Source organism: Triturus cristatus, chromosome 12, assembly GCF_964204655.1.
Source record: "Triturus cristatus chromosome 12, aTriCri1.1, whole genome shotgun sequence".
NCBI classification, from domain to species: Eukaryota; Metazoa; Chordata; class Amphibia; order Caudata; family Salamandridae; genus Triturus; species Triturus cristatus.
Genome location: NC_140595.1, coordinates 144,504,605 through 144,519,349, shown reverse-complemented (window position 1 = coordinate 144,519,349; position 14,745 = coordinate 144,504,605). Strand labels below are relative to the sequence as shown.

The 14,745-nt window shown below is 45.6% G+C and overlaps 1 protein-coding gene and 1 long non-coding RNA gene across 9 annotated transcripts in view; one reads left to right on the top strand and one right to left on the bottom strand.

The window, feature by feature from the left end:
- Positions 1–14,745, bottom strand: part of LOC146772931 (SLAM family member 9-like) — a 369,703-nt gene that overhangs the window by 92,216 nt on the left and 262,742 nt on the right. The gene's annotated exons all lie outside the window — the stretch shown is intronic.
- Positions 1–14,745, top strand: part of LOC146772932 (uncharacterized) — a 141,650-nt gene that overhangs the window by 113,073 nt on the left and 13,832 nt on the right. The window lies entirely within an intron of this gene.

Sequence of the window (14,745 nt, the reverse complement as noted above, 5' to 3'; positions counted from 1 at the left end):
ACACCCCACATGTGCACACAAGTCAACAAATACAAGCATTAACGCACATAGGCTTCCATACACAATAAGTAACACAAACAGACACATGCACACAAGGCAACAAATACATGCATTCATGCACACTGGTGAAATGTTGTGGCGGGCAAAGGTATAGGGCCAGATGTAAGAAACCTTTTTTTGCGGCTGCAAACAGGAGATCCTCCTGTTTGCGACCGAAGAAAAGGGTAATGGAATGTACAAATGCTATTTTGCGAGTCATTGACTCGCAAAATAGCATTTGCGACTCCCGCTATTAGGAAGGGGCGTTCCTAATAGCGAGTCACCATGCCATGTGCAATTGTTTTGCAACCACATTTGCGGCTGCAAAACACTCGCAGTTTACCACCTACTTCAAGTAGGTGGTAAACCACCCGCAAACAGGAAGGGGTCCCCAGGGGACCCATTCCCCTTTGTGAGTATTAGAGAAAAAATCTTTAATAGCAGGCCGTAGTGCCACAGTCAATGCCCTTAAAAAAATGAAACTGAAAAGTTACATTTTTCTTTTTTTAAATGCATCCCGTTTTCCTTTAAGGAAAACGAGCTGCATTTAAAAAAAAAAAAAAAGACTGCTTTATTTAAAAGAAGTCCCAGACATGGTGGTCTGCTGACCCCAACAGACCACCATCCCTGGGAGTGCTAGCCATTTCTAATGGGGTCGCAAATTGCGCCAGCCTCATAAATATTCATTCGGCATGCAATTTGCAACCCCATTAGGAATCGCTAACAGTGTCTGAGGGACTGCTATACATCCCAATTTGCGAGTCACAAATGTGACGCAATTTGCCAGTCGCAAAATGGTGGGTCGTACATTTGGACCATAGTCTTCGTCAGGGAAACTCAAAGTAGAGGATGGATTGGCTGCCAAGCAGTGCCTGTCCACCTCCTGCCCCTAACAGCCCTGAGATGAGGCAGGAATGGTTTTATGTTTATGAGAAGTTCTAAAGCTGGCATCTTCCCTTCAAAAACACATCAAATGCAGGCTTCTGATGGTTAAATAACAAAGTAGCTTTAGTTTACAAATGAAATTAAACTGGATGTGTTTAGCAGAGTTAAAGTAAGTATGTGAAGATTTTATAAAGCGTGAGATTGCCGAGGCGTCTTGGCCCTAGCGTCCAACAAGAAAGCCATAAGAAGCCTACGTGATAAGGGAGGAGAAAAGCCAAGTCTTTATCATTTTCCTAAAATGCATCTGGTTGGGTCAAAGACAGAAGCTTCATGTTCCGAAGTTTATATGCCGAGAAAGAGAAGCTTTTGCCTCCCTATCTAGCTTTGTTTATTCTCGGAATAGCCACTAATTTAGCCGCACCTAATCTGAGATTACAACTGGGACCATGCCAAAAGAAAATTTTCTGAAGGTAGAGAGGACTAGTTTTGTAAAGTGCTTTGTGGACCATACACAATGCTTTAAATGTTACCCTCTCACAGACAGGTAGCCTATGAGGGCCAAGGATACTCTGTGAAATGGAAAAATTTGGGAATTTTTAGAAGCAGATGAGCTGTCGTATTTTGCAAGGATTGGCGCTTCAATTGCTAGCGTTTCAAATTCCTAGATGTGACGCATTGCAATAGTCCATTTTGGAAAGGACAAGGGCCACAATGACCATTTTTTGCAGATCTGGAGTAATAGAAGGGAATATCCTTTTTCAAGACCTTAAGTAAGTAAAAGCTGAGAGATGTGATATGGTTAATTTTCCCAGACCAACAGAGCTGACCATCAAATATAACCCCCAAATTCTACTCTCTCTGAGCTGGAGGCGGAGAGGGCCAAGATTGGAGGGCCACCATGAAGTGTTCTAGAACAAGATGTTATTTCCGAAAAGGAGAACCTCTGTTTTCTCGGAATTTAGCTTAAGGCAATTTTCCTGCATCCACGATGACAAAATGTGCCAAACAGTTTTTAAACGTATTGGTGGCCTCATCTTGGTCAAATTGAAATTGACACCATTTTTTGTGTGTCATCAGCGTAACAGACTGCAGAGAAACCATGGAACCGAATACATTTTTCCAGGGGGTGACATAGATGTTGAAAAGAATGGGGCTTAAGATGATTCCTGAGGCATCACACAGGGAAGACAGATGGATTAGAAGTAAAACCCCCAAAGGCAACCATCTGTTCTCTGTTAGATAGAATAGAACTAAGGATGGCGAGGACTGCGCCTCTGATCCCGAACCTGTCTAGCCGGTTAATAAGCAAATAATGATTCACTTATACTCGCTAATAATTAATTTGTATTTATTTTTTGCTTCAAGATTGTAATCTCTCCTCCATCTCTGTTCTTGTGCCCTGCATTTTTGTTTAAGGTTTTTTTAGCGCAGGGGCGTACCACAGAGCAGATGGACTTTTCCTATGATTATTCATAGTTTTTTCTCAGGCTAATCGAATCACGGCAGAGTCTATCCAATTAGTAAAATTGGTAGTGGCAGCTTCTATATCACTATCTAGTACTGGGCTATGACTTTTTTAATACACTGTCAAGCTCAGAACTATCGATTTTCCACCAAGGGCGGAGCTTAATAGACTTAGAAGAATAAGGGAGCATGCGTTATTGGCTGGACTGCACGTTTGAAAAAGACTGCTGTATGATCCGACCATATCAGAGGTAGAGCAGGATTGTTTGTAAATATCCCACCCAGCCTCTGATTAGCCTTATGGGGAGGTTGATTAAATATCTAAATAAGGTTGAAACTGCAAAGGCAGTCGACCAAAAGCTCAGTCTCAGTGTTTTCTAAAAGCTCCAAATGAAAATTAAAGTCTCCCATTAGGGTGAAGTTGGAAAACTCCATACAGGACTCCATAAAGTTCTGAACAGATATAACAAATCTGTCTCTCAGACAGTAGTAGCTTGCACAGGTAAGAGTGGTGGGGTGAGGCGGTAGGGTGGGGGCGGGGTGGGGTGGGGTGGGGGGTGGAAGTCGACAGACGACGGGTTAAGTGATATTAAATAAATGAATAAAACCACTTACCTTGCCCTCCTCGCATCAAGTGGTTTCATTTATTTCTGTATTTATTATTACTTAACCCATCCTCCGTCGACTTCCACTACACCCCTGTGCCCCACCCACCACTCTTACCTGTACGAGCCGCTACTGCTCTCAGGCCAGGTAGATAATACACCAAAGGGCCATTAAAAGCAATGATGTTATTACATTTAAAAACAAACATTGGCTTCACCGTCCAAATGGGTGACAGGATTAAGCACTGCCTTAATGTAATTGTGATAAATAATCGCAATACCTCCCCCCGTTTGCCGGGTCTGTCTATTCTCTCTATATGATAGCCTTCAGAAATTACAACTCTCAGATCGGGATCCAACGAAGCATAGGTCCAGGTCTCTGTGAGGAATACTAAATCCGGGGCATGGGTGTCCGTGAACTCCACAAATTCATTCTTCTTTTTGATAAGAGATCTTGTGTTTAGTAAAGCCGAGGTGAGAGAATCAGGTAAGCGCCCTGAAATCTGGACAGCCGTATGGGGGTTAACAGTGAGATGTTACTAGCTCACCAGGTCGGATTGGGACTGAAAGGATAATTACAAGCGGGGCAATGAAACTGGCTTATCTGTGTGTTACAATTATAGACATCACACCGGTTTTGCCCACCCTTACACCAAAGGTCCATCAGCTCGTCCCTCATGTAGGCCAGGTTAAAAAAACAACCAGGGATCCTTGTGCATGGCGCAGTCTGGCGAAGGATGGGCGCAGACAGGCTTGCCATAGGCGCATCTGAGGCATATACGCGATACCCAGTCCTTTAAAGGGGACGGTACAGAGGGTTGTGACCATGGCTAGCTCCGGGGGAGTGCACACATGCCTCAGAATGCAAAAAACAAGGGGTCAACAAAAAAAGACAAACTGGTGTCCAGCGACCCCTTACTGACTTGACAAGCTCTCCTGTGAGGTAAGAATACTGGCAACTTAAAGAATAACTAATTTAAAGGTGGGAAAGAAGCAAACTCATAAATACATAAAAAATGGGCTAATAAACCAATGGATCAACGCAATTAAAACACGGGAGGCAGACACCTCCCGATTGGCCACAGTGTGTGCCATACAAGGAAATTAAATGGCGATTGTAAGGGCAGCTCAGAGGAAGCTGCGCAGACGTGCTGCCCGGTCCTCTAAAGGGGCTGACAAGAGGGACGTGCCTGGCTATGGATGAGTGTAGACATGCCTCAGAAGGCAAAATACAAGGGGGCAACGAAAAAAGACAAATTGGGGTCCAGCAACCCTGTTTCTCACCTGACAGGCTCCCCTGCAAGGTAAGAATACAGGCAACTTAAAGAATAATTAAATTAAAGGTGGTAAAGAAGCAAACTCATATTCACATTGAACAAAATTGAAGATATTGCAAAACCACTCTTGGCACCGATCGATTTACGGCTGTCAAAGATAGAAGCTTTACTCTGTCCAACCCTCTTCAACATCTACATGGCCCCCCTCGCCACCATCGTCAGACAGCATGGCCTCAACATAGTATCCTACACCGATGACACCCAGCTCATCCTCTCCCTCACCAAGGACCCCACCACCAACGCACTCAACTTCCAGGAAGGAATGCAGGACGTCACATCCTGGATGAGCAACAGCAGCCTGAAGCTCAACTCGGAGAAGACAGAAGTCCTCGTACTCGGAACCACCCCTTCAGCATGGAACAACACGTGGTGGCTCACCACACTCGGCAACCCTCCGACCCGCACGAACCAAGCCAGGAACCTCGGCATCGTACTCGACTCCTGACTATCCATGAACAAGCACGTCAACACCGTTGCGTCCAGCTGCTTCAACACCCTCCACATCCTCCAGAAAACCTTCAAATGGATCCCCCCCGAATCAGGGAAGACAGTCACCCACGCACTCATAACCAGCAGATTGGACTATGTAAACACCCTCTACGCCGGCATCAACAAGTCTCTACTTCGCAAGCTCCAGACGATACAGAACACCACAGCCACACTCGTCTCCACTGGCTCCCCGTCGAGAAGAGAGTCACCTTCAATATGCTCATCCAGGCCTACAAATGCCTCCACAACACAGGACCCCAATACCTCAACTGGAGAATGGCCTTTCACGTACCCAAAAGAAACCTCTCCGCCATAAACCTCGCCCTCGCCGAAACCCCGCGCATCCACTGAGCCAGAACAGGGGGAAGAGCCTTCTCCTACATCGCAGCCAAGACCTGGAATGAGCTCCCTGTCGGCATCAGAAGCGCCTACTCCCTGAACGCCTTCAGGAAGGCGCTCAAGACCTGGCTATTCTACTAAACTGAACAGCTGTCCCCTCCCCCTCTGCTCCTTGAGACCCTCACGGGTGAGTAGTGCACTTAAAACTCCCTGATTGATTGTCAGTCTATTGAGACGCACTCTTGACATCTATCTGACAGGCTGGAAACAGCCACTGTAGAGACAAGGGGGGGGTGCAGGGCCTACACAGCGGGGTGGACCGGCTCCCTTAGTCCTTTTAACAAGTGATTGTCAGCTACTAGATGGCAGAGGTAGCTTGCAGCCAGGGCACGTTAATAAAAAACAACCAGAAGAGGGTACTCAATCTCATAGGGGCCTGGGTATATCTCAGAATAAACAGGAAGAGGGGGTGGGGTGCGGATGTAGCTCCAAGGAGCTTATTAGCTGTCGAAAAGTTTCACTCCCATAACTACTTACAGCCCGATGTGCAGGATCCAAATTCCTCCCATCTCCCCCCAGAGATAGCAGAGAGAAATTATATTCCTGATCTGCCCCCAGAGTCACCTCCATTTGTGGCCGTCCTGACAGGTGTTCCCCCAGTTAAACAGGGTACAAAGGAGTCCACGATAGATCTGATACATAAAGTGACCCATTGGTTGGACAACTCGTTAGTAAACGGTCGTCACTTATCATCTCATGTCATCATGGCCAGAAGAGTGGGATGGATTGGAACAACTATAAGAAAAGACAGGGGAGGTAATTGCACAGTGGTTAACTTAACCCACCGACACATCCAATAGCCATGATTCATAGTTACTACAGACAAGAGACTGAAACTGGAATCGAGATTGGCCCGCTTCACTTTTTCTATCCCACAGGGGTTCCACAAGACTCAAGAGTTTAAACTTTGGTCTTTTTACAGTAAGGCCATCTCAACCCTCAACTGTGAACACAGTTATTCCCCTTGTAAATAGATTTGCCCCACTGAAGGATCTAGATAGTATTGATTGACAATCGTTTCAAACCGAGGATGTGGAAACTGTAGGGTTCCCCTCAATTAACTGGGTTGGTCACAGATACTCACTTAAGGCCTGTGCCCATCCAATGTGGTCCATTGAATTTTAAATAAATGTCCTGGAATAATGCGGGACTAAGGGCTAAAAAAGACGAGGGCCCGTGGCTGGCTACTATAAGGTCATGTCATATTACTACTTTACAAGAAATATGGGACCCATCTGATTCCTTTGTTTTGGATGGTTTTACTCCCTTTTATAAAGCTGCTTCTCCCTCCAGTGTAGGTCGTGCAAAGGGAGGTTTGCTCACCCTGATATCACTCAAATTAGCCTGTATGACGAAGAGGTTATTTTGCCCCTCCCCCCAGTGTTAGCAGTAGAATTAACTTTCGCCAAGCATTCTACCTTGATGATAATTAATTTTTATAATTCCTTTTGCAGGGAAAATTATAGAGAGCATATTGCCATATTAAGGGTTTCTTGGAACAAAACGGAGAGGAGATTCGCTCCTAATTTGTGGTTATTAAAATCGGGGATTTTAATATACATCTTTGTCCCTCTAATTGTACTCAAGGTGGGGAATCCTGGGATACCCTGGTTCTTTCAAGCCATTTTGAACACTCTGCCCAAAGTTGTCGGTTAGACAGCTTTCTTGCTATAAACAGTGTACAATGTCTTCAGCATACGGTAGGGGCTGTTGCTCAAGTATACATTTCACTATGGTTTTCGGCCCCGTTGCTGTTCAACATATTAAAAGTAAACCCTATTTGGAGTTGTTATAGTGATCATAACCTGTTATTTTTACAAATGACAAGGGAGTTGGTCTTCCACGCGGATGAGAATAAGTGTCTATCAAATAGGGAGTTTACACCAACAGATTAGGCCTGCAAAATTAGGAGGGGGAAGATAATCCCAGAGGATTTTTTTGCAAAACTATGCATGGAGGGTGAAGAAGACATTAAACTGTGTCTTGACAACCTTACAGAGGCCAGTGTGGTTATAGAGGCTTTTGGAGGCCTCGCAAAGTGAATCGCAGATAATTTAACGTGGAGAGGCAGGACAGGGGACTCCAAAGGGGAGAAATGGTTTGACGCAGACTGCTCTAAATCCCATAAGGTTCTTATGATTGCTCTAAAACATAAGCCCAAGAACGTAGAAATGATTAAGGTTTGTAGGAAAACTTATACATTAGCTCTAAATCAAAGTAAAGATGAGATACAGAAACGGGAACAGGCCTGGCTGGATTTACATCAGGTCAGCGTTCTGTGTAACAGCTCAAAAGTTTGGAAAATTGCAAATGTCCTTTCTTTTCAGACCAGCACTCGGCGAGAACAGATTGTGTCATCCCCACCGAAAGACGGGTTAGTCATTTTGAGCAGATTTACAAAGAAGTGGACCTAGAGAAACATGTTATTCCCTGGGAACTCCGCATAGAGGCGTGCCCGCGAAGTTTTAGAGTAGCCGAGGTTCAGAGAGCAATCATGGCCACCGCAGGTCGAAAAGCCCCTGGACCTGATAGGGTGCCTGCAGGTCTTCATAAGGCAGATCCAAGGACATTGGCACAGATTTTAACTAAGGTCTTTAACGCAGCTACAATAGGTGGTTTTCCGCCATCATGGTCCACAGCAGTTATTTTACCCATTTTTAAAAAGGGCGCTGGGGTTGACCCGGCTTGCTATCCCCCGATTTCATCGCTAGATTCAGCCGCCAAAATCATGGGAAAGGTGATTTTAGATCTCTTAAGAATATGGTTAGATGCTACCAATGTATTTTCGGACCTGCAATATGGCCTTAGAAAAGGCACGGAGACTGTGGACCAATGCATAAATTTGCTCATGATGATCAGCAAATATACACTTGCCAAAAAGGGTCGTATTTACATGGCATTCGTAGACTTAACGTCTGCTTTTGACCGAGTGAATAGGTCAAAATTATGGCCCCTAGTATTGGAAATTGGAATGGATGCAGATCTGGTGGCTTTCTTACCCTTGTCCCACCTAAATTTGACTGCCTCTGTCAGATTCAATGAAAATGGCTCCCTTACGAAATCCTGGGATGTAAAGAGAGGGATGAGACAGGGATGTATTTTGGCCCCTTTCTTATTTACCCTATACATTAACAATCTAGGGGCCGTCCTGGCAACTGCTAGTAAGGACATCCATAGAGCAGGTTCTAAACGTATACCTGCTCTTTTATACGCAGATGATGCTGTTTTAATAGCAAGGACACCAATGGGACTGAAACGACTTGTAAATACCTTTATTGATTTTATGATTTCACTTGAGCTATCCATTAGCTTCTCTAAATCTCATATAATGTCCACAGGTAATTTATATTTAAAGGTGGAGAATTGACAAATGGCGCTACATTTCCGTATTTGGGCATTTTGTTGACGAAAAGGGGTCATGGGTGGCGCAATGAACACTTAAGAAAAACACCCTGTCTTGAGCAGCAGGAGCAACTATTGACTTTGCTAGGAGACTGGGGAGCAAAGCTTTGCGTCCACTTTTGAAGGTCTTTAATGAGAAATGTTTACCAATGGCCACACATGGCAGCGAAGTATGGGACTATAAGGAGGCTGACGATATGCAAGTGGCCGAAAATAAGTATTTGCGGAAACTTTTAGATGTTCCCCCGAGCACACCATCTTTTATGGTGCACGAAGGACTAGGGCTGGGTTACATTTCCAATCCGATAGCAGTGGCCCCCTTAATATGGTGGTTAAAAGTATGGTCTAGCACCAACCCTACCCTGAATCAACTTGTTTTAGGAGATTGTATGAGGCTGGATAGGTCTGCTGATGTTCCTTGGCTGGATTATATTTCTCAGCAGCTAGTGAATATAGGGCATCCTGATCTCTTTACACACCCAAGACAGATGTATTCTGGAGAGCTGAAAGCCATTAAAAACCAATTTTCAGACAGGAGGATGACAGAAAGGGAAAATAGTGAATAAAAAAAACCACGATAAGACAATATATAATATTGAGACCCGGGTCCCTAGAACAACGATTTTGGTCTTACATAAAAAATTTACACCACCTCTTTCTTTTAATTAGATTTAGGTTTAATTGTATTCACTGGTGTCTCATGGTCCCCAATGGCTTTTCTAAGCCAGGGGCCTTAAAGCCTTGCACCTATGATGATTTCTCGGATCAAGACCTTTTACATTTTATGTTTTTTTGTGGATTTTATAATGACCTTCGGATAAAATATATTCTACCTCTCTTAAAACATTGTAATTTTGCACAAGTGAGTCCTGCTCTGATATATTTGAAAATGTTGTCTTCACCTTTGATATGTTTTGGGGTGGGAATTTTTCTAGCAGGGACCTTACGGCGTAGGAAAACATTTGATCATCCACAGAACTGGTAGTAGAATGGCTATGTTTAGCGGCCATTCTTATTTAATTATGTGATAGTACTGTATTAAATGCACTTTAAGAATGCTTATGAAATTGTAATACTTTAGCTTTGTCTAGGGTATTCATATATAATAGGGCCCTGAACACCCAACAAGGTTATTTCTTTTTTTAATAAACAAACGTTATTAGTTTTCTCATTTCGGTTCACAACAGCCAACATTAAGCACGAAGAGCCATTGTAAGTATACGCATAGGAAACAATATGACGTGCATAAAAGAGTCACATTCTCATATATCCATCAAGTGAACCACCGAAAAGAAGGAAACTTAAAGGAACCAACTAAAGAAAAAGAACATGTTGCCGTTGCAAAGCAAAGAGGATACAATCTAGGTTAGTATGTTCATGTCCTTGGATACCCTCCCCCCCTCTTCTGTTTCATCAACTCCATGTACACTGGTACTCAACGTAGGCTATACACGAGACAGCACCTCCTGATCCAAGAGCGCAGTCGGTGCAGTCGGCCGTGTCAAGACAATACCCCTATAATTTGCCCATCGTTGCCTTATACGTGTATGCTTATGGGGGCACCTCCGGGCCCTAAATTTCGGTTCCTCTAGTCCCATGCAGAAGTCCAGACCTTGCTTGCAGACCCCCAATAAGGAGGATGACTGGGCCTTCCATGCACGGGCTATGTCGCGCTTGGCCAAGGTCAGGCCCAAGAACGGTAGGTGGCGTTTATATCTGTTGTCCCCATTGTCCTCCGTGATGTGTAGCAATGCAAGCCAATTTGGGAGACACTAGGAGCTGATTATTAGGTCCAGTGACCCTTGCTCCACTGAAGTGACTAGTACATAAAGGGAGTCACTTGCAGAGGAGGAGACTTTTGTTGTGTGCTATCCTATCTGTGGGGGGCTGTGTGTCCTCATCTTAATGCCCTCACACACCCGAAGGATGTCATGCTTCATCATTTGGGCTTTGCTCCTCGTCGGGCCGGCGCTGCAATGCCCTACGGGTACCCCGAAGGGTCTCTTTATCAGAGATCTTTTGATGAGAAGCCGTTTGGGTGCGTGGGTGTAAGTGGCAGTGAAGTCTAAAGTGGTGTGTTAAAAAATTACTGGAGGGAGAGTGAGCACTATTTATTAGGGTGATCCCTCTGTCATTGTTAAAACAAACTGTGTGGTGCTGCTCTAGGGGATATTATGTCCCTCTGTAGCTGGATATATGTCCCTAATGAACATATATAACGGTCAACATGTTTCGCGCTGTATGTGGCCTCAGAGGGAGATCCAAAGCCCTTCTTCAGGACCAAAGGGAGTTAAATTTTAGTATCAGTGGCGGCTTGAATTAACTAGTGCCGCTAATTCTGTAGAAGGAAGTAGCGTTTCTAAAAAGAAAAAAAGTATAGGACAAAAGTATACTAATGTTAGTATCTTTACTAGGTAGGTTATATTGTCCAGGTCAACCGTTGGAGGGCCTGGTGCGCATTACTCTTATCGTGAGTATTATCGCTATAGGTTGGCATAGGTGCATGTATAATAACAGTGATTTGAATAATTAAAACGATTTTTCAGCGTAGTGACAGACATACATAGACAGGTATAAGATCAATGATTAGATTGTGCCAGTGTAGTTCTTTATCTATACATTTACTTTCTCGTTCATATAGTCCCCCTAGGTAGAGTACTTATGTTGGTGTGATTCTATGCAAAGAGGCTTATTCATTAGGTAAGTATATGAGCCATGGCTATCTAGGTAGATAATATCGCGAAGTAGGCCCCACCACTGATGGCAAACCATGAGACACTGTTGTATTGATTATTGCAAAACACACCAATAAATGTACTACCTTTTTAGGTCTCGCGCCTGCGTTGCAGTGCGTAGCACTGCTCGCACAGCGAGAGACCTCTTGTAGGGGGTCTGAAAATGTACCTAGGAATTGCACACGCTTGTGCGTGTGCTTTTCCTTTGGTGGCACGCTATTGGCCTTTGCTTGCATGTTTTTTTACTAAGAGAGCACGCAATAGGCCAAAGGCGGGCGCATTGCTCCGCCCATGGCCTATTGGTGTCTATTACGCGCACCAAAGGCCATGTGGTTTCAATTATCGTGCCCAGACACGGGCGCGATAATTGAAAACACATGTTTCGCTGTAGCGGCACTGCCATATAGATATTTATACAATGAGATGTCCCCTAGTAGCCATCTCTCTAGATTGTATGCCGGATCGTTCCCCGGGCCGTTCCACCAATCATTAAGGACCTGCAGGTGGGAGGCTGCATAGTATGATTGTACAATGGCAGCGGCCATGCCCCCACAGTATGTGGAAAGGAAACAAGTACGTAGTGCCAACCTAACCCCCCCCACCACAGGAACTTGTTCAGCATCGTATTAATCTGTCTAAACCACACCTGTGGGATGGGATATGGATGATTCTGCATTTGGTACAGGAGCTTAGTGAGAGAGATCATCTTAAATATTGCTAAATAACCCAGTAGGACAAGGGCAGCCCCACCCAGGACTTCAGCTCCGTCTTGATCTGAGCCAGGACCCTATCTATGTTGTGTATCCAGGAAACCTCTGACCTGTCCATGAGATATACACCTAGGTATTGTATACCATCCTTAGTCTGGGACAGGTCAGTGGCACATCTGTAATCATCTGGGGACCCACGAAGTGGCCATAATATGGATTTGTTTACATTCAGAAAGAGGCCCGAGGTCTCCCCGAATATTCGCATAATTTGCAGGATGCGGGGGGCAGACCTGTGCAGGTCAGTCATGAAGAATAGGACATCATCGGCATATAGGGCGAGCCGATCAGACAGCCCAGTGGACCATTCAAAGCCCCGGATCTGGGCATCTATGTGGGCCCATGCCGCAAGCGGTTCAATGGCTAGCACAAACAACATAGGTGAGTGTGGACACCCTTGTCTAGTACCCCGACTAATCGGAAATGATGCTGAAACCCTACTGGGTATGCGCACCGACGCTGTTAGGCCATGATAGAACATTTGTATATATGATATGAATTGTGGGCCAAAGTTGAGGCGCTCCAACAGGATAAAGAGATGAGACCAACTAACGGAATCAAAATCCCTGTTGATGTCGGCTAATAAGAGGGCTGCTGGGCAATGCAGGTGATCCACCGCTGCTATCGCATTATGCACCCAGCGTATGTTGTGTCACGTGGCCCGTCGGGGCATAAAGCCCACTTGGTCCAGGTGAATTAGGTCCGGGAAATGCGCCAGCAATCAGGTCGTGAGCGCCTCAGCCAACAGCTTAGCCTCAACATTGAAGAGAGAAATTGGCCTATAGGAGGCATGAAGTTCCAGAGGACGCCCTGGTTTGTGAAACACTACAATTTCAGCATGTTGCCAGTCTGGGTGCATGCGCTTGGACTGCGCTGCTTCCAGTATAGCTGCGAGATAGTGGGGCCCCAGCAGGGCTATATAGGCCTTGTAAAACTCGCAAGGAAGGCCATTGGGGCTGAGTGCTTTACCTGAGTGTAAATCTGCTAATGCAGTGATCATTTCTTCCAGAGACAGGGGAACCTCTAGTGAACTCCTAGCCTCCTCTGAGAGAGCCCTGGGGGTCAATCACTGCGGTCTCGAGAAACTCCAGGGCAGAATATAGGGAGCGATAGTAGTCCGCAAAGCCATTTGCCAATTCAACGGTATTAGTTAACAGGTAGCAATCAGGGTTATGGAGGCATGGGAGGAGAGCACATGCTGACGTAGTTTATACAGGAGTTTACTAAATTTGTCCCCACACTGATAGATCCTACTTTGTGTTGCCAACCATGCGCAATGGGCCTCATCCATCAGCTCTCCCTGCTATTACTGCTGCACCAGGCACAATTGACGTCACACTCCCGCCCCATCCCTGTCTCGAGACTGACATTCTAGCGACATAATTTGTGCCCTAGCTGAATAAGCAATTGCCTTTGCCGTCTACATTCCGCAGCACAAAAGCTGGTATCCACCCCTGCAACGTTGGCTTCATTGCCTCCCAGAAGGTGCAAGCCAAGGACACCGAGTCTTTATTGTGTTGAATGTACTCCGATAGCATGTTATGGATATGGGCACGATAAGTCAGGTTCAGAAGGTGCCAGATCGAGAGTCGCCAGCGAAAGGGGGGCCTATGCGGGCCTATTAAAAGATGCATGGCCACCGGGGAATGATCCGACAAACCTTTGGGGAGGATCTCGGCGGTTGGTGCCTTGTGGGCATGGGCGTGAGATATAAATATGTAATCAAGCCTAGAGTAGGAGGTGTAGGTGTGTGTAAAATATGTGAAGCTAGTCTCAGTGGAGTGATGTAACCGCCATGTATCGATTCATCCCACCATGTCCACCAGGGTCTGCAACTTCGAAGCAAGGGGTCCCATCCCTCTCCCCTCTGCGTGCCCCTATCTACACCCAGAGACATTTAATCATTCCAATCGCCTCCAATAACTGAGAGGCCGTCGGGTAGGGAGCCCCAGATCTCAACTAGGCGGTCCAAGAAGTTCTGGCCGAAGAGCGGAGGAGCATATATACTGCCAAGTACTATGGGTTCGCCCGCTATCGTACCATGCACGAAAATGTATCGGCCGTACCCATCAGCCCATTTTTGAATCAGAGTAAATGCCACTCGGCGGGGAATCAAGATGGCAACCCCCCTAAAGCCCCGAGTGAACCCTGCATGGAAGGTGTGTACATAGCCATGCCGAGCCAGATATAAAGATTTTGTGCCTAGCATATGTGTCTCCTCTAGAAGAAGAATATCAGCACCCATGTGTTTTGCCTGTCGAAGGACCGCACCCTGTTTAATTTTATCAAACAAGGCCCTCGTATTCCAGCTCACTACATATACCTGCGTGGGGGACTGTCTTAAGGGTTCTGCTGCCATTGTGTCACGGGATACATAGCCAAGGGTACCAGTGATTGGGGCAGGGTAATCATAAGGACATACATGCTAGGCCAGCAGCAGAGAGCAAAACGAAACAAGCTAGAACTTGAAGGAACAACCCAGCCCCCACCCATCCCACCCTAATACCTACACACTGCAGAAGTATCTGTTGCGGAGAGCCTGGCTACCCACCTCCAACGGGGGCAGGAGAACGTCTCTCCAATGGATTGCCATGAGGATCTGGATTTATGGTGTTTTTTTTCT